This window comes from Diospyros lotus, chromosome 1, assembly GCF_014633365.1.
Source record: "Diospyros lotus cultivar Yz01 chromosome 1, ASM1463336v1, whole genome shotgun sequence".
NCBI lineage: Eukaryota > Viridiplantae > Streptophyta > Magnoliopsida > Ericales > Ebenaceae > Diospyros > Diospyros lotus.
The window spans coordinates 434,977-454,765 of record NC_068338.1 but is presented as its reverse complement, the minus strand read 5'-3'; positions in this window follow the sequence as shown (position 1 = coordinate 454,765).

Here is a 19,789-nt window from a genome sequence, read left to right as displayed (position 1 = left end):
TGTAGAGAGAATTTTGGAGAAGTGTTCTTGAATCCAAGAGGTAAGTTAGAAATTTTTGTGAAAAATTTCTTCTACTTAATTTCTCTCTTTGATATTCTTGAATAGAAGTGATTTCGGGTGGACCGACTCGGCATCCTACACTTGGAGGATTATACGGCGGGAAATCTAACGGTGAATAAGATATCATCAAAGAGGTATTTTTCGTTTATGCCTTCGTTTATTAAACCATAATTTCTGCAAAACGGGATACCTCCAAATTAAATTTTAATTTCCGCTGCGCATATGATAAGATCTATGTAACTCAACAGTGGTATCAGAGACATCGTTTTTCAGTTTTATGGTTTTATTCATGTGATTATTGGACATTGAATTGGTTTTTGAAAAATAAAACAATTTTGGATGAGATCCGAAGAAGAGTTGCATGCGCGGCAGCGTTTTTTAAAACTGATTTAACACTGTTAGACAGTGCTGGAATCAGTTTTGGCGTAACTGGAAGTATCGAAATTTGTTTCGGGACGGACGGGCAGTACGGGTGCATCCCGGGGGGCAACCAGCACGCAGGGTGCGTGCTGGGCGCGCCCCAGCGCGCCCAGACGCGAGCGTTGGGCGCGCTGGGCGCGCATGGGCGCGCAGATGCGCGCCCATGCGCGCAAGGCGCGGGGCTAGCCCCGCGCCCGCGCGGGCAGGTGGCGGGCAGGGCCGCGCGCACCAGCGCCGCCGCGCTGGTGGGGGCGCCGGGCCCCGCCCGCGCACCACCGCGCGGAATGCGCGCGCAGTGCGCGCACTATGCGCGCGCACTGTGCGGCGCAGTGGGGGCTGGCCCCCCCCTCTGTCTGCCATTGGCAGATTTATTTATTTATTATTATTTTTTAATTGTTTTAAATAAAAATAATATAATAATAAAATAAATAATAATAATTGTTTATTATTTGTTTTATTTAAAATAATTAAAAAATAATAATAAATAAAATAAAACAAATAGTAATTATTATTCATATAAATTTTGTTTTATTATTTAAAATAAAAAAATAGAATAAATAATAATAATTGTTATTATTATTTGTTTTATTTTAAAATAATAATGATAATGAATAAAATAAATAATAATAATTGTTATTATTATTTGTTTTTTTTAATTTGTTTTATTTAAAATAATAATAATAATGAATAAAATTAAATAATATAATAGTTGTTATTTTATTTTATTTATTTATTTTATTATTTAAAAAAAAATACAATGTATAATTAGTTATACAATTGTCCAATAATCATATGATTGCTTATAACTATGCTTTTATATTGTTATAATAGCATGTTGTGGATGCCTTGTTGCATATCGGTAATGGTCATGGACTTAGGACACTACATGGATGATGTATGTGTGATGTGGATGTTGGATTATTTTATTTAACGGCCTGCGTGCCGAAGGTAGCCGTCTTTTTCATGACGGTTGTAAAAAATTATTTATTGTTTTAATTTTATTGTAAAAGTAGTTATAGTAAATTGTAAAAGCAATGGATTCACATCAATCGAGGCACGGCTTGGAGTGAAAGTCATTGAAGGCAAAATAATCAAGGAAATGAAGACCCAATGTGAAAGGGTTATGCTTGTAATAGTTATAGGCGTTCCTTATTTATTCACCCACGAATGCACCGCACAATTCCAATGGCTGGAATGCGCTTAGAATGCATGATTGAGTCCATGACCAATATCGACTAATTTTATGCAATGTTTATTTACATAGTTGATGTATGTTAAAACGTTGCATGTGAAAAGTGAGACCAATTAATTAAAAAATCTCCCATATTTATAAATTAAATTGTAACGGTTGGACCTTAGAGTTAAGACAATTAATCGGGGCTCTCTCCATCACGGTAGAAAATGGGGCTTTTTAATTTGTGTGTTGATCGGCTATGGATACATAGGGGTTGCACATTGATTAAACTACTTTGATTTCTATTTAAAACATTTGATGAGATGGGATGGCACAAATATCGTGACCCAAGAATCTATTATGTGAGGCAATCGATATTCAACTGTGCAGACTTGTCAGCGTGATGGTATGATTTAACTATGTTCAATTGCCAAGAAACTATTATGTGAGGTAATTGGACTGGAGCCGAAACAAAATATTTGGGCCGTACATAAGATGTACTGGACAAGCGTTGTCCACTTATTGAATTTAATATTCCAAGAATCTATATGTGAGGAGTAATAAAATTAATAAGAATCCAAATACCCACTAGAATTCATGCCAAAGTGAATTTGTTTAATTACTAATTATAGTGCATTTATTTATTGGATAAAATAAGAGTAATTAAATAAATATATTATGGATGTAATTATTTAATCATAGATTGGGTTGGGCCTTTTGCTAGTACATTAGGCTTGGCCCAATGGCACTATTGGATTCAAAAAAAATTCATTGGATTGGGCTTGGTCCAATTGCATTAAATGGAATGGGCTGAGAAGCCCAACCCATTTAATGAAGAATAGTTTTAATTGGAACTATAAATAGCTCAAACTCTTATTTTCTTCATAAGTGTCTTCTTGATTCACTTGAATGTAGAGAGAATATTGGAGAAGTGTTCTTGAATCCAAGACGGAAGTTAGAAATTTTTGTGAAAAATTTCTTCTACTATATCTTCTCTCTTTGATATTTCTTGAATAGAAGTGATTTCGGGTGTGGACCGACTCGGCATCCACACACTTGGAGGATTATACCGGCGGGAAATCTAACGGTGAAATAAGATTTCATCAAAGAGGTATTTTCGTTTATGCCTTCGTTTTATTAAACCATAATTTCTGAAAAACGGGATACCTCCAAATTAATTTTAATTTCCGCTGCGCATATGATAAGATCTATGTAACTCAACAGTGGTATCAGAGCCATCGTTTTCAGTTTTATGGTTTTATTCATGTGATTATTGGACATTGAAATGGTATTTTGAAAAAAAAAAATTTTGGATGAGATCCGAAGAAGAGGTTGCATGCCGGGCAGCGTTTTTTAAAACTGATTAAACACTGTTAGACAGTGCTGGAATCAGTTTTGGCGTAGCTGGAAGTATCGAAATTTGTTTCGGGAGACGGACGGGGGCAGTACCGGGTGCATCCGGGGGGGCAACCAGCACGCTGGGTGCGTGCTGGGCGCGCCCCAGCGCGCCCAGACGCGAGCGTTGGGCGCGCTGGGCGCGCATGGGCGCGCCCAGATGCGCGCACGGCGCGGGGCTAGCCCGCGCCGCGCGGGCAGGGGGCGGGCAGGGCCCCGCGCACCAGCGCGCGCGCTGGTGGGTGCGCGGGCCCGCCCGCGCCCCCACCGCGCGGGAATGCGCGCGCAGTGCGCGCACTATGCGCGCGCGACTGTGCGCGCAGTGGGGGCTGGCCCCCCCCCCCCTCTGTCTGCCATTGGCGAGATTTATTTATTTATTATTATTTTTAATGTTTTAAATAAAATAATAATAATAAAATAAATAATAATAATTGGTTATTATTTGTTTTATTTATTTGTTTTATTATTTAAAAAATAAAATAGAATAAATAATAATAATTGTTATTATTATTTGTTTTATTTATTTGTTTTATTTAAAATAATAATGATAATGAATAAAATAAATAATAATAATTGTTATTATTATTTGTTTTATTTATTTGTTTTATTTAAAATAATAATAATACTGAATAAAAATAAATAATAATATTGTTATTATTATTTTATTTATTTATTTTATTATTTAAAAAAAAATACCAATGTATAATTAGTTATACAATTGTCCAATAATCATATGATTGCTTATAATATGCTTTTTAATTGTTAATAGCATGTTGTGGATGCCTTGTTGCATATCGGTAATGGTCCTGGACTTAGGACACTACATGGATGATGTATGTGTGATGTGGATGTATGGATTATTTTATTAACGGCCTGCGTGCCGAAGGTAGCCGTCTTTTTCATGACGGTTGTAAAATAATTATTTATTGTTTTAATTTTATTGTAAAAGTAGTTTATAGTAAATTGTTAAAAAGCAATGGATTCACATCAATCGAGGCACGGCTTGGAGTGAAGTCATTGATGGCAAAATAATCAAGGAAATGAAGACCCTATGGAAGGGTTATGTTTGTAATAGTTATAGGCGTTTCCTTATTTATTCACCACGAATGCACCGCACAATTCCAATGGCTGTGAATTGCGCTTAGAATGCATGATTGAGTCCATGACCATATCGACTAATTTTATGCAATGTTTATTTACATAGTTGATGTATGTTAAAACGTTGCATGTGAAAAGTGAGACCAATTATTAAAAAATCTCCCATATTTATAAAAATTAAATTGTAACCGGTTGGACCTTAAGAGTTAAGACAATCTAATCGGGGCTCTCCATCACGGTAGAACTTGGGGCTTTTTAATTTGTGTGTTGATCGGCTATGGATACATAGGGGTTGCACATTGATTAAAATACTTTAATTTCTATTTAAAACATTTGATGAGATGGGGATGCACAAATATCGTGACCCAAGAATCTATTATGTGAGGCAATCGATATTCAACTGTGTAGACTTGTCAGCGTGATGGTATGATTTAACTATGTTCAATTGCCAAGAAACTATTATGTGAGGTATATTGGACTGGGAGCCGAAACAAAATATTTGGGTCGTACATAAGATGTACTGGACAAGCGTTGTCCACTTATTGAATTTATTATTCCAAGAATCTATTATGTGAGGAGTAATAAAATTAATAAGAATCCAAATACCCACTAGAATTCATGCCAATGTGAATTTGCTTGTTCCTTTAAATGGGAGTAAGGAATTTGAAAAACTCAGTGGGAGGTACTGTTTGATTTAAAGACCAAAATCAGATAGTTAAGAAAACAAGATATCTAATAATCTACTTATTTTCTGCAGATATATCAAATGGCTTCACTAAATGCACTTTCTAAATTTGTTGACGCAAACCGGCTAACTGGACCAAATTTCAACGACTGGCTTCTAAATTTGAAATTGATTACAAACTTGGAAAAAATCACATATATCTTGGAAACGCCTATCCCTGAGCCAACTGTTGAACATATTACTCAGGAGGAACAAGATACACTCAATAAGTGGCAAGATGATGATCTTGTTGCTAAGAGTTACATCTTGCTTACTATGAGTCAAGAGTTACAGCGGCAGCATAATAAGATGCCAAATGCGTATTCGATTATTGCTCGTTTACAAGAGTTGTATGGTGAGCGAAGTCGAAGTGCTAGATATGAGATATCTAAATCAATCTTTCGAGCAAAGATGTCTGCTGGAGGATCAGTTGGAGACCATGTTCTCAAAATGATCTCCTGGATGGATAAACTGAATGAATTAGATGCTCCAATGCATCAATATCTTCAAATAGATGCAATTCTTCAGTCTTTGCCAGATTCGTATGGGGGTTTTATTTCAAACTTCTATATGAACAAGATTGAGTGTACCCCGGCGGAACTTATGAATATGCTAATAACGGCCCAGAGTACCATGAAAACAGGCACTGTGATGGCTGTGTCCTCTACTAGTAAGACTAGAAAGGGGAAAGGTAAAAAGAAGGCCACCCAAGCAACTAAAGTGATTGAAAAGAAGAAGGGAAAAACTGTTGCCAAGGAAAATGTTTCCATTGTGGCAAAGAGGGACATTGGAAAAGGAACTGTAAAGATTACCTTAGTTCCTTGAAGAAGGAAGCGACAGGTATGATGATAGTTCATGAGTATTTTTCCATTGCTTACTCTTCTACTTTATGGATTCTAGATTCTGGAGCGACAACTCATGTTTGTGCATCTATACAGGATCTGGAACAAAGTAGAAGGCTTGCAGATAATGAGATTGTGCTAAAGGTAGCAAATGGGGCAAGAGTTGCAGCCACAGCTATCGGCACTGTATCTTTAATTTTATCACATGAACATAGTTTAATTTTAAACAATTGTTTATGTGTACCTGGAGCTTTTAAGAACATTATTTCTATTCCTGTATTGGTGAAAGAAAATTATGAATTTTCTTTTAAGAATAATGTTTGTGAAATTTATTTTAGAAATAAATTGATTGCTACTGGTAATTTTGTCAATAGTCTTTACATTTTGAATGTGACTGTTGATAATAGTGAGCATCTGCATGTATCAAATAATAATAAGAGACCACGTGATAACCCAAATTCTAAAATTCTGTGGCATTACAGATTGGGTCATATAGGGGATGACAGAATCACTAAGTTGGAGAAAGATGGGCTTTTGGGTCCATTAGGTTCTGAACCATATCCAACTTGTGAATCTTGTATCCTTGGAAAGATGACCAAATTGCCTTTTACTGGGCAAGGTATAAGGGTCACAGAAATGTTAGGACTTATACATTCGGATGTGTGTGGGCCTATTAATGTAATAGCCCGAGGAGGTTATCAATACTTTATAACTTTTACAGATGATATGTCTAGATATGGATATGTTTATCTCATGAGACATAAATCTGAATCTTTTGAAATGTTCAAAGATTTTAAAGCTGAAGTAGAAAATCAAACTGGTAAAAAGATAAAGGCCTTACGATCAGATCGTGGAGGTGAGTATCTTAGTAACGAGTTTGAAGATTTTCTTAAAGTCTCAGGTATTATTTCACAACGGACCCCACCAGGAACGCCTCAACTGAATGGAGTTTCAGAAAGAAGGAATCGGACTTTATTAGATATGGTTCGAAGTATGTTAAGTTGTACAGACTTACCTTTGTTTCTATGGGGACACGCCCTTCTTACTGCAATATATATCTTAAACAGAGTTTCTTCCAAGTCAGTTCCTACAACACCACATGAGATATGGTTTGATAGGAAGCCCAGTCTTAAACATGTTAAGATTTGGGGATGTACAGCTTTTGTGAAAAAGCTTAAATCAGAGAAACTTGAGACACGATCTTTAAAGGGTAGTTTCGTGGGTTATCCTAAAGATACCTTAGGATATGAGTTCTATATTCCTGAACTGCAACAAGTAGTTGTAAGCAGGAATGCCATTTTTCTTGAAAAAGAGTTTATTCAAGAAAGAGGCAATGAAAGGAAAATAGAACTTGGTGAAGGGTTCACCGAGCCTGAAACTATGCCACGAGATGTCCAAGTACCAATTGAGGAGCCAGGGTCGAGTGTTGCACGTCCCATTAGAAGAAGTGAGAGGATACCCCATCAACCCGAGAGATATGGTTTTCTAAATGAACAAGAGTTGTTCCTTGTAGGAGACAATGATCACTCAGATGATCCTACCACTTACCAAGAGGCGATATCAGATATCGACTCGAAAAGATGGCTAGAAGCCATGAAATCTGAAATGGATTCCATGTATGAGAACCAAGTCTGGACTCTTGTAGATCCACCAGAAGGTATAGTACCTATTGGTTGTAAATGGGTCTTCAAGAAGAAGATAGGTTCAGATGGAAAGGTAGAGACCTATAAAGCAAGACTTGTGGCAAAAGGTTATCGACAAAGACAAGGGATTGACTATGAAGAAACCTTTTCTCCAGTCGTCATGCTTAAATCCATCAGAATTTTACTAGCCATTGCTGCTCATTATGACTATGAGATTTGGCAAATGGATGTGAAAACAGCTTTCTTAAATGGTTATATAGATCAGGAAATCTATATGGAACAACCTGAAGGCTTCACACCTAAAGTTAACGCAGGGAAGGTATGCAAGCTTAAGAGATCCATTTATGGTCTTAAGCAAGCATCCAGAAGTTGGAACATTCGTTTTGATGATGAAGTCAAATCGTTTGGTTTCATACAAAACGTTGATGAACCCTGTGTTTATAAAAAGGCTAGTGGGAGTGCAATAGCATTTTTGGTCTTATATGTAGATGATATCTTACTCATTGGGAATGATGTAGGGTTGTTGTCAAAAATAAAGGTCTGGTTGTCAAGTAAGTTCTCCATGAAAGATTTGGGAGAAGCAGCCTATATTCTCGGTATACGGATCTATAGAGATAGAACCAAGAGATTGATAGGACTCTCCCAAAATAAGTACATAGAAAGAGTGTTGAAGAGGTTCAACATGAAAGATTCCAAAAGAGGACTGTTGCCCTTTAGACATGGAATCCACCTCTCTCGTGATATGTGCCCCAAGACACAAGAAGAGAGAGAACGCATGTCTAGGATTCCTTATGCTTCAGCAATAGGAAGCCTAATGTATGCAATGCTATGTACTAGGCCTGATATTGCTCATGCTGTAAGTGTTACAAGCAGATATCAGTCTAATCCAGGTGAGCAACACTGGATTGCCGTTAAGAATATCCTTAAATATTTGAAAAGAACTAAGGATTTGATCCTTACTTATGGTGAAGGAGAATTGAAAGTGGAGGGTTACACAGATTCTGATTTTCAATCAGATGTTGATGATAGAAAGTCTATCTCTGGATATGTGTTTACCTGCAACGGAGGAGTATTCAGTTGGAAGAGTTCCAAACAGGATACGACTGCCGATTCTACAACAGAAGCCGAGTATATTGCAGCATCGGATGCTGCAAAGGAAGCAGTCTGGGTCAAAAAGTTTGTGACAGAACTTGGAGTGGTTCCTTCTATAAAGTCTGTCGTCCCCTTGTTTTGCGACAACAATGGAGCCATAGCGCAAGCTAAGGAACCGAGGTCTCACCAGAAGTCCAAACATATTGAAAGACGCTTCCATCTCATTAGAGAGATCATTGGTAGAGGAGATGTCAATGTGCAGAGAATAGATACATCACAGAATGCAGCAGATCCACTGACTAAGGCCATGAACCAGAAGCAACTAGATTTTCATCTAGATAGGTGGGGTATGAGATACCACACTGAATGGTCTTAGTGCTAGTGGGAGATTGTTAGATATGAGCCCTAAAGACCAGTTCCAGTGACACAAAGGGACTCGATCTTGTAATTCTTTAAATATTATTTAAATGGCAAGTTTATGTTTTTATTTAAATTGCAATATGGTTTAAATTATAAAACATATATCCATTAGTATAATAAGAAGTGGATACCATTCTTAAGTGTTAAGAATACGAGTTACGGATAATCCACAATTTGTTATACTATAAACATGTTCCTGGCCATAGAATTCCTATCATGGATGATAGCAACTCGTAAAGGCCAGCACATTGTCTTCCTCCTTGTTTCAGTATGAGATACTGAAAGATAAGGTTGGTGAGTCTCGTGCCATTCTGTATGAGCTATAGAAGGAAGATAAGTGGGTGCTCGTTACAAGAACGAGTTCACTGAACGGGACTGTTAACATTAAATCACATGGGTTATTTCTCACGGGTCAATGATTTAATGTTAGCTGCGATTTTACAACTAGTCCTTAGACCTGAGATGACATGGATATCTGTGTATTGGTGGATTAGGATATCAACGATATCATGTGGTTGTTCTAATCAAGGATAATCATACGTATCTATGTGCCTGATTCAGTGATACATGAGGTATGTGTGCATTAGACATGGAATCTATCACCTCGAGATTTATGAGGAGGATATCCTATGCGATCCAGTAATCACTTGACGATAAATCCTTGGCCGAGGTAATATGACGATGGAATTTGTTCCATACGGGTTGTGTCATAATTTGTCAAGATTGATTTTGGATTTGGTCATATGACAAGATTAAGAGATTCGACCTACTGACCATGATCTCATATCTTGTCGGGATATAGGATGATAGAAGGACCGTATTGTATGGTAACGTAGTAAAAGGTTCACAATACCCGCTTCACAATAAATTGGGTAATCATGATATATTGCTAGATGTCACTCATGGTTTACGAGAATTAATTGTTGATTATTCTTGTTGCCAATTTATTTGTGGACCCAGAAAGTCCCACCCAAAAAGAAATTACTTTCAAAGAGAAAATAAATAAATTAGTAATTTTATAATTACTAATTATAGTGCATTTATTTATTGGATAAATAAGAGTAATTAAATAATTATATTATGAATGTAATTATTTAATCATAGATTGGGTTGGGCCTTTTGCTAGTACATTAGGCTTGGCCCAATGGCACTATTGGATTCAAATAAATTCCATTGGATTGGGCTTGGTCCAATTGCATTAAATGGAATGGGCTTGAGAAGCCCAACCCATTTAATGAAGAATAGTTTTTAATTGGAACTATAAATAGCTCCAAACTCTTATTTTCTCTTATAAGTGTCTTCTTGATTCACTTGAATGTAGAGAGAATTTTGGAGAAGTGTTCTTGAATCCAAGAGGTAAGTTAGAAATTTTTGTGAAAAATTTCTTCTACTTATCTTCTCTCTTTGATATTCTTGAATAGAAGTGATTTCGGGTGGACCGACTCGGCATCCTACACTTGGAGGATTATACGGCGGGAAATCTAACGGTGAAATAAGATTTCATCAAAGAGGTATTTTTCGTTTATGCCTTCGTTTTATTAAACCATAATTTCTGAAAAACGGGATACCTCCAAATTAAATTTTAATTTCCGCTGCGCATATGATAAGATCTATGTAACTCAACAGTGGTATCAGAGCCATCGTTTTTCAGTTTTATGGTTTTATTCATGTGATTATTGGACATTGAATTGGTATTTTGAAAAATAAAACAATTTTGGATGAGATCCGAAGAAGAGTTGCATGCCGGCAGCGTTTTAAAACTGATTTAACACTGTTAGACAGTGCTGGAATCAGTTTTGGCGTAGCTGGAAGTATCGAAATTTGTTTCGGGACGGACGGGCAGTACCGGGTGCATCCCGGGGGGCAACCAGCACGCTGGGTGCGTGCTGGGCGCGCCCCAGCGCGCCCAGACGCGAGCGTTGGGCGCGCTGGGCGCGCATGGGCGCGCCCAGATGCGCGCAAGGCGCGGGGCTAGCCCGCGCCGCGCGGGCAGGGGCGCGGGCAGGGCCCGCGCACCAGCGCCGCGCGCTGGTGGGTGCGCGGGCCCCGCCCGCGCACCACCGCGCGGAATGCGCGCGCAGTGCGCGCACTATGCGCGCGCACTGTGCGCGCAGTGGGGGCTGGCCCCCCCCTCTGTCTGCCATTGGCAGATTTATTTATTTATTATTATTTTTAATTGTTTTAAATAAAAATAATAATAATAAAATAAATAATAATAATTGTTATTATTATTTGTTTTATTTATTTGTTTTATTATTTAAAAATAAAAATAGAATAAATAATAATAATCGTTATTATTATTTGTTTTATTTATTTGTTTTATTTAAAATAATAATGATAATGAATAAAATAAATAATAATAATTGTTATTATTATTTGTTTTATTTATTTGTTTTATTTAAAATAATAATAATAATGAATAAAATAAATAATAATAATTGTTATTATTATTTTATTTATTTATTTTATTATTTAAAAAAAATACCAATGTATAATTAGTTATACAATTGTCCAATAATCATATGATTGCTTATAATATGCTTTTAATTGTTAATAGCATGTTGTGGATGCCTTGTTGCATATCGGTAATGGTCATGGACTTAGGACACTACATGGATGATGTATGTGTGATGTGGATGTATGGATTATTTTATTTAACGGCCTGCGTGCCGAAGGTAGCCGTCTTTTTCATGACGGTTGTAAAATAATTATTTATTGTTTTAATTTTATTGTAAAAGTAGTTTATAGTAAATTGTAAAAGCAATGGATTCACATCAATCGAGGCACGGCTTGGAGTGAAGTCATTGATGGCAAAATAATCAAGGAAATGAAGACCCTATGTGAAAGGGTTATGTTTGTAATAGTTATAGGCGTTTCCTTATTTATTCACCCACGAATGCACCGCACAATTCCAATGGCTGGAATTGCGCTTAGAATGCATGATTGAGTCCATGACCATATCGACTAATTTTATGCAATGTTTATTTACATAGTTGATGTATGTTAAAACGTTGCATGTGAAAAGTGAGACCAATTAATTAAAAAATCTCCCATATTTATAAAATTAAATTGTAACCGGTTGGACCTTAAGAGTTAAGACAATCTAATCGGGGCTCTCCATCACGGTAGAAATTGGGGCTTTTTAATTTGTGTGTTGATCGGCTATGGATACATAGGGGTTGCACATTGATTAAAATACTTTAATTTCTATTTAAAACATTTGATGAGATGGGGATGCACAAATATCGTGACCCAAGAATCTATTATGTGAGGCAATCGATATTCAACTGTGTAGACTTGTCAGCGTGATGGTATGATTTAACTATGTTCAATTGCCAAGAAACTATTATGTGAGGTATATTGGACTGGGAGCCGAAACAAAATATTTGGGTCGTACATAAGATGTACTGGACAAGCGTTGTCCACTTATTGAATTTATTATTCCAAGAATCTATTATGTGAGGAGTAATAAAATTAATAAGAATCCAAATACCCACTAGAATTCATGCCAATGTGAATTTGCTTGTTCCTTTAAATGGGAGTAAGGAATTTGAAAAACTCAGTGGGAGGTACTGTTTGATTTAAAGACCAAAATCAGATAGTTAAGAAAACAAGATATCTAATAATCTACTTATTTTCTGCAGATATATCAAATGGCTTCACTAAATGCACTTTCTAAATTTGTTGACGCAAACCGGCTAACTGGACCAAATTTCAACGACTGGCTTCTAAATTTGAAATTGATTACAAACTTGGAAAAAATCACATATATCTTGGAAACGCCTATCCCTGAGCCAACTGTTGAACATATTACTCAGGAGGAACAAGATACACTCAATAAGTGGCAAGATGATGATCTTGTTGCTAAGAGTTACATCTTGCTTACTATGAGTCAAGAGTTACAGCGGCAGCATAATAAGATGCCAAATGCGTATTCGATTATTGCTCGTTTACAAGAGTTGTATGGTGAGCGAAGTCGAAGTGCTAGATATGAGATATCTAAATCAATCTTTCGAGCAAAGATGTCTGCTGGAGGATCAGTTGGAGACCATGTTCTCAAAATGATCTCCTGGATGGATAAACTGAATGAATTAGATGCTCCAATGCATCAATATCTTCAAATAGATGCAATTCTTCAGTCTTTGCCAGATTCGTATGGGGGTTTTATTTCAAACTTCTATATGAACAAGATTGAGTGTACCCCGGCGGAACTTATGAATATGCTAATAACGGCCCAGAGTACCATGAAAACAGGCACTGTGATGGCTGTGTCCTCTACTAGTAAGACTAGAAAGGGGAAAGGTAAAAAGAAGGCCACCCAAGCAACTAAAGTGATTGAAAAGAAGAAGGGAAAAACTGTTGCCAAAGGAAAATGTTTCCATTGTGGCAAAGAGGGACATTGGAAAAGGAACTGTAAAGATTACCTTAGTTCCTTGAAGAAGGAAGCGACAGGTATGATGATAGTTCATGAGTATTTTTCCATTGCTTACTCTTCTACTTTATGGATTCTAGATTCTGGAGCGACAACTCATGTTTGTGCATCTATACAGGATCTGGAACAAAGTAGAAGGCTTGCAGATAATGAGATTGTGCTAAAGGTAGCAAATGGGGCAAGAGTTGCAGCCACAGCTATCGGCACTGTATCTTTAATTTTATCACATGAACATAGTTTAATTTTAAACAATTGTTTATGTGTACCTGGAGCTTTTAAGAACATTATTTCTATTCCTGTATTGGTGAAAGAAAATTATGAATTTTCTTTTAAGAATAATGTTTGTGAAATTTATTTTAGAAATAAATTGATTGCTACTGGTAATTTTGTCAATAGTCTTTACATTTTGAATGTGACTGTTGATAATAGTGAGCATCTGCATGTATCAAATAATAATAAGAGACCACGTGATAACCCAAATTCTAAAATTCTGTGGCATTACAGATTGGGTCATATAGGGGATGACAGAATCACTAAGTTGGAGAAAGATGGGCTTTTGGGTCCATTAGGTTCTGAACCATATCCAACTTGTGAATCTTGTATCCTTGGAAAGATGACCAAATTGCCTTTTACTGGGCAAGGTATAAGGGTCACAGAATTGTTAGGACTTATACATTCGGATGTGTGTGGGCCTATTAATGTAATAGCCCGAGGAGGTTATCAATACTTTATAACTTTTACAGATGATATGTCTAGATATGGATATGTTTATCTCATGAGACATAAATCTGAATCTTTTGAAATGTTCAAAGATTTTAAAGCTGAAGTAGAAAATCAAACTGGTAAAAAGATAAAGGCCTTACGATCAGATCGTAGAGGTGAGTATCTTAGTAACGAGTTTGAAGATTTTCTTAAAGTCTCAGGTATTATTTCACAACGGACCCCACCAGGAACGCCTCAACTGAATGGAGTTTCAGAAAGGAGGAATCGGACTTTATTAGATATGGTTCGAAGTATGTTAAGTTGTACAGACTTACCTCTGTTTCTATGGGGACACGCCCTTCTTACTGCAATATATATCTTAAACAGAGTTTCTTCCAAGTCAGTTCCTACAACACCACATGAGATATGGTTTGATAGGAAGCCCAGTCTTAAACATGTTAAGATTTGGGGATGTACAGCTTTTGTGAAAAAGCTTAAATCAGAGAAACTTGAGACACGATCTTTAAAGGGTAGTTTCGTGGGTTATCCTAAAGATACCTTAGGATATGAGTTCTATATTCCTGAACTGCAACAAGTAGTTGTAAGCAGGAATGCCATTTTTCTTGAAAAAGAGTTTATTCAAGAAAGAGGCAATGAAAGGAAAATAGAACTTGGTGAAGGGTTCACCGAGCCTGAAACTATGCCACGAGATGTCCAAGTACCAATTGAGGAGCCAGGGTCGAGTGTTGCACGTCCCATTAGAAGAAGTGAGAGGATACCCCATCAACCTGAGAGATATGGTTTTCTAAATGAACAAGAGTTGTTCCTTGTAGGAGACAATGATCACTCAGATGATCCTACCACTTACCAAGAGGTGATATCAGATATCGACTCGAAAAGATGGCTAGAAGCCATGAAATCTGAAATGGATTCCATGTATGAGAACCAAGTCTGGACTCTTGTAGATCCACCAGAAGGTATAGTACCTATTGGTTGTAAATGGGTCTTCAAGAAGAAGATAGGTTCAGATGGAAAGGTAGAGACCTATAAAGCAAGACTTGTGGCAAAAGGTTATCGACAAAGACAAGGGATTGACTATGAAGAAACCTTTTCTCCAGTCGTCATGCTTAAATCCATCAGAATTTTACTAGCCATTGCTGCTCATTATGACTATGAGATTTGGCAAATGGATGTGAAAACAGCTTTCTTAAATGGTTATATAGATCAGGAAATCTATATGGAACAACCTGAAGGCTTCACACCTAAAGTTAACGCAGGGAAGGTATGCAAGCTTAAGAGATCCATTTATGGTCTTAAGCAAGCATCCAGAAGTTGGAACATTCGTTTTGATGATGAAGTCAAATCGTTTGGTTTCATACAAAACGTTGATGAACCCTGTGTTTATAAAAAGGCTAGTGGGAGTGCAATAGCATTTTTGGTCTTATATGTAGATGATATCTTACTCATTGGGAATGATGTAGGGTTGTTGTCAAAAATAAAGGTCTGGTTGTCAAGTAAGTTCTCCATGAAAGATTTGGGAGAAGCAGCCTATATTCTCGGTATACGGATCTATAGAGATAGAACCAAGAGATTGATAGGACTCTCCCAAAATAAGTACATAGAAAGAGTGTTGAAGAGGTTCAACATGAAAGATTCCAAAAGAGGACTGTTGCCCTTTAGACATGGAATCCACCTCTCTCGTGATATGTGCCCCAAGACACAAGAAGAGAGAGAACGCATGTCTAGGATTCCTTATGCTTCAGCAATAGGAAGCCTAATGTATGCAATGCTATGTACTAGGCCTGATATTGCTCATGCTGTAAGTGTTACAAGCAGATATCAGTCTAATCCAGGTGAGCAACACTGGATTGCCGTTAAGAATATCCTTAAATATTTGAAAAGAACTAAGGATTTGATCCTTACTTATGGTGAAGGAGAATTGAAAGTGGAGGGTTACACAGATTCTGATTTTCAATCAGATGTTGATGATAGAAAGTCTATCTCTGGATATGTGTTTACCTGCAACGGAGGAGTATTCAGTTGGAAGAGTTCCAAACAGGATACGACTGCCGATTCTACAACAGAAGCCGAGTATATTGCAGCATCGGATGCTGCAAAGGAAGCAGTCTGGGTCAAAAAGTTTGTGACAGAACTTGGAGTGGTTCCTTCTATAAAGTCTGCCGTCCCCTTGTTTTGCGACAACAATGGAGCCATAGCGCAAGCTAAGGAACCGAGGTCTCACCAGAAGTCCAAACATATTGAAAGACGCTTCCATCTCATTAGAGAGATCATTGGTAGAGGAGATGTCAATGTGCAGAGAATAGATACATCACAGAATGCAGCAGATCCACTGACTAAGGCCATGAACCAGAAGCAACTAGATTTTCATCTAGATAGGTGGGGTATGAGATACCACACTGAATGGTCTTAGTGCTAGTGGGAGATTGTTAGATATGAGCCCTAAAGACCAGTTCCAGTGACACAAAGGGACTCGATCTTGTAATTCTTTAAATATTATTTAAATGGCAAGTTTATGTTTTTATTTAAATTGCAATATGGTTTAAATTATAAAACATATATCCATTAGTATAATAAGAAGTGGATACCATTCTTAAGTGTTAAGAATACGAGTTACGGATAATCCACAATTTGTTATACTATAAACATGTTCCTGGCCATAGAATTCCTATCATGGATGATAGCAACTCGTAAAGGCCAGCACATTGTCTTCCTCCTTGTTTCAGTATGAGATACTGAAAGATAAGGTTGGTGAGTCTCGTGCCATTCTGTATGAGCTATAGAAGGAAGATAAGTGGGTGCTCGTTACAAGAACGAGTTCACTGAACGGGACTGTTAACATTAAATCACATGGGTTATTTCTCACGGGTCAATGATTTAATGTTAGCTGCGATTTTACAACTAGTCCTTAGACCTGAGATGACATGGATATCTGTGTATTGGTGGATTAGGATATCAACGATATCATGTGGTTGTTCTAATCAAGGATAATCATACGTATCTATGTGCCTGATTCAGTGATACATGAGGTATGTGTGCATTAGACATGGAATCTATCACCTCGAGATTTATGAGGAGGATATCCTATGCGATCCAGTAATCACTTGACGATAAATCCTTGGCCGAGGTAATATGACGATGGAATTTGTTCCATACGGGTTGTGTCATAATTTGTCAAGATTGATTTTGGATTTGGTCATATGACAAGATTAAGAGATTCGACCTACTGACCATGATCTCATATCTTGTCGGGATATAGGATGATAGAAGGACCGTATTGTATGGTAACGTAGTAAAAGGTTCACAATACCCGCTTCACAATAAATTGGGTAATCATGATATATTGCTAGATGTCACTCATGGTTTACGAGAATTAATTGTTGATTATTCTTGTTGCCAATTTATTTGTGGACCCAGAAAGTCCCACCCAAAAAGAAATTACTTTCAAAGAGAAAATAAATAAATTAGTAATTTTATAATTACTAATTATAGTGCATTTATTTATTGGATAAATAAGAGTAATTAAATAATTATATTATGAATGTAATTATTTAATCATAGATTGGGTTGGGCCTTTTGCTAGTACATTAGGCTTGGCCCAATGGCACTATTGGATTCAAATAAATTCCATTGGATTGGGCTTGGTCCAATTGCATTAAATGGAATGGGCTTGAGAAGCCCAACCCATTTAATGAAGAATAGTTTTTAATTGGAACTATAAATAGCTCCAAACTCTTATTTTCTCTTATAAGTGTCTTCTTGATTCACTTGAATGTAGAGAGAATTTTGGAGAAGTGTTCTTGAATCCAAGAGGTAAGTTAGAAATTTTTGTGAAAAATTTCTTCTACTTATCTTCTCTCTTTGATATTCTTGAATAGAAGTGATTTCGGGTGGACCGACTCGGCATCCTACACTTGGAGGATTATACGGCGGGAAATCTAACGGTGAAATAAGATTTCATCAAAGAGGTATTTTTCGTTTATGCCTTCGTTTTATTAAACCATAATTTCTGAAAAACGGGATACCTCCAAATTAAATTTTAATTTCCGCTGCGCATATGATAAGATCTATGTAACTCAACAGTGGTATCAGAGCCATCGTTTTTCAGTTTTATGGTTTTATTCATGTGATTATTGGACATTGAATTGGTATTTTGAAAAATAAAACAATTTTGGATGAGATCCGAAGAAGAGTTGCATGCCGGCAGCGTTTTAAAACTGATTTAACACTGTTAGACAGTGCTGGAATCAGTTTTGGCGTAGCTGGAAGTATCGAAATTTGTTTCGGGACGGACGGGCAGTACCGGGTGCATCCCGGGGGGCAACCAGCACGCTGGGTGCGTGCTGGGCGCGCCCCAGCGCGCCCAGACGCGAGCGTTGGGCGCGCTGGGCGCGCATGGGCGCGCCCAGATGCGCGCAAGGCGCGGGGCTAGCCCGCGCCGCGCGGGCAGGGGCGCGGGCAGGGCCCGCGCACCAGCGCCGCGCGCTGGTGGGTGCGCGGGCCCCGCCCGCGCACCACCGCGCGGAATGCGCGCGCAGTGCGCGCACTATGCGCGCGCACTGTGCGCGCAGTGGGGGCTGGCCCCCCCCCTCTGTCTGCCATTGGCAGATTTATTTATTTATTATTATTTTTAATTGTTTTAAATAAAAATAATAATAATAAAATAAATAATAATAATTGTTATTATTATTTGTTTTATTTATTTGTTTTATTATTTAAAAATAAAAATAGAATAAATAATAATAATCGTTATTATTATTTGTTTTATTTATTTGTTTTATTTAAAATAATAATGATAATGAATAAAATAAATAATAATAATTGTTATTATTATTTGTTTTATTTATTTGTTTTATTTAAAATAATAATAATAATGAATAAAATAAATAATAATAATTGTTATTATTATTTTATTTATTTATTTTATTATTTAAAAAAAATACCAATGTATAATTAGTTATACAATTGTCCAATAATCATATGATTGCTTATAATATGCTTTTAATTGTTAATAGCATGTTGTGGATGCCTTGTTGCATATCGGTAATGGTCATGGACTTAGGACACTACATGGATGATGTATGTGTGATGTGGATGTATGGATTATTTTATTTAACGGCCTGCGTGCCGAAGGTAGCCGTCTTTTTCATGACGGTTGTAAAATAATTATTTATTGTTTTAATTTTATTGTAAAAGTAGTTTATAGTAAATTGTAAAAGCAATGGATTCACATCAATCGAGGCACGGCTTGGAGTGAAGTCATTGATGGCAAAATAATCAAGGAAATGAAGACCCTATGTGAAAGGGTTATGTTTGTAATAGTTATAGGCGTTTCCTTATTTATTCACCCACGAATGCACCGCACAATTCCAATGGCTGGAATTGCGCTTAGAATGCATGATTGAGTCCATGACCATATCGACTAATTTTATGCAATGTTTATTTACATAGTTGATGTATGTTAAAACGTTGCATGTGAAAAGTGAGACCAATTAATTAAAAAATCTCCCATATTTATAAAATTAAATTGTAACCGGTTGGACCTTAAGAGTTAAGACAATCTAATCGGGGCTCTCCATCACGGTAGAAATTGGGGCTTTTTAATTTGTGTGTTGATCGGCTATGGATACATAGGGGTTGCACATTGATTAAAATACTTTAATTTCTATTTAAAACATTTGATGAGATGGGGATGCACAAATATCGTGACCCAAGAATCTATTATGTGAGGCAATCGATATTCAACTGTGTAGACTTGTCAGCGTGATG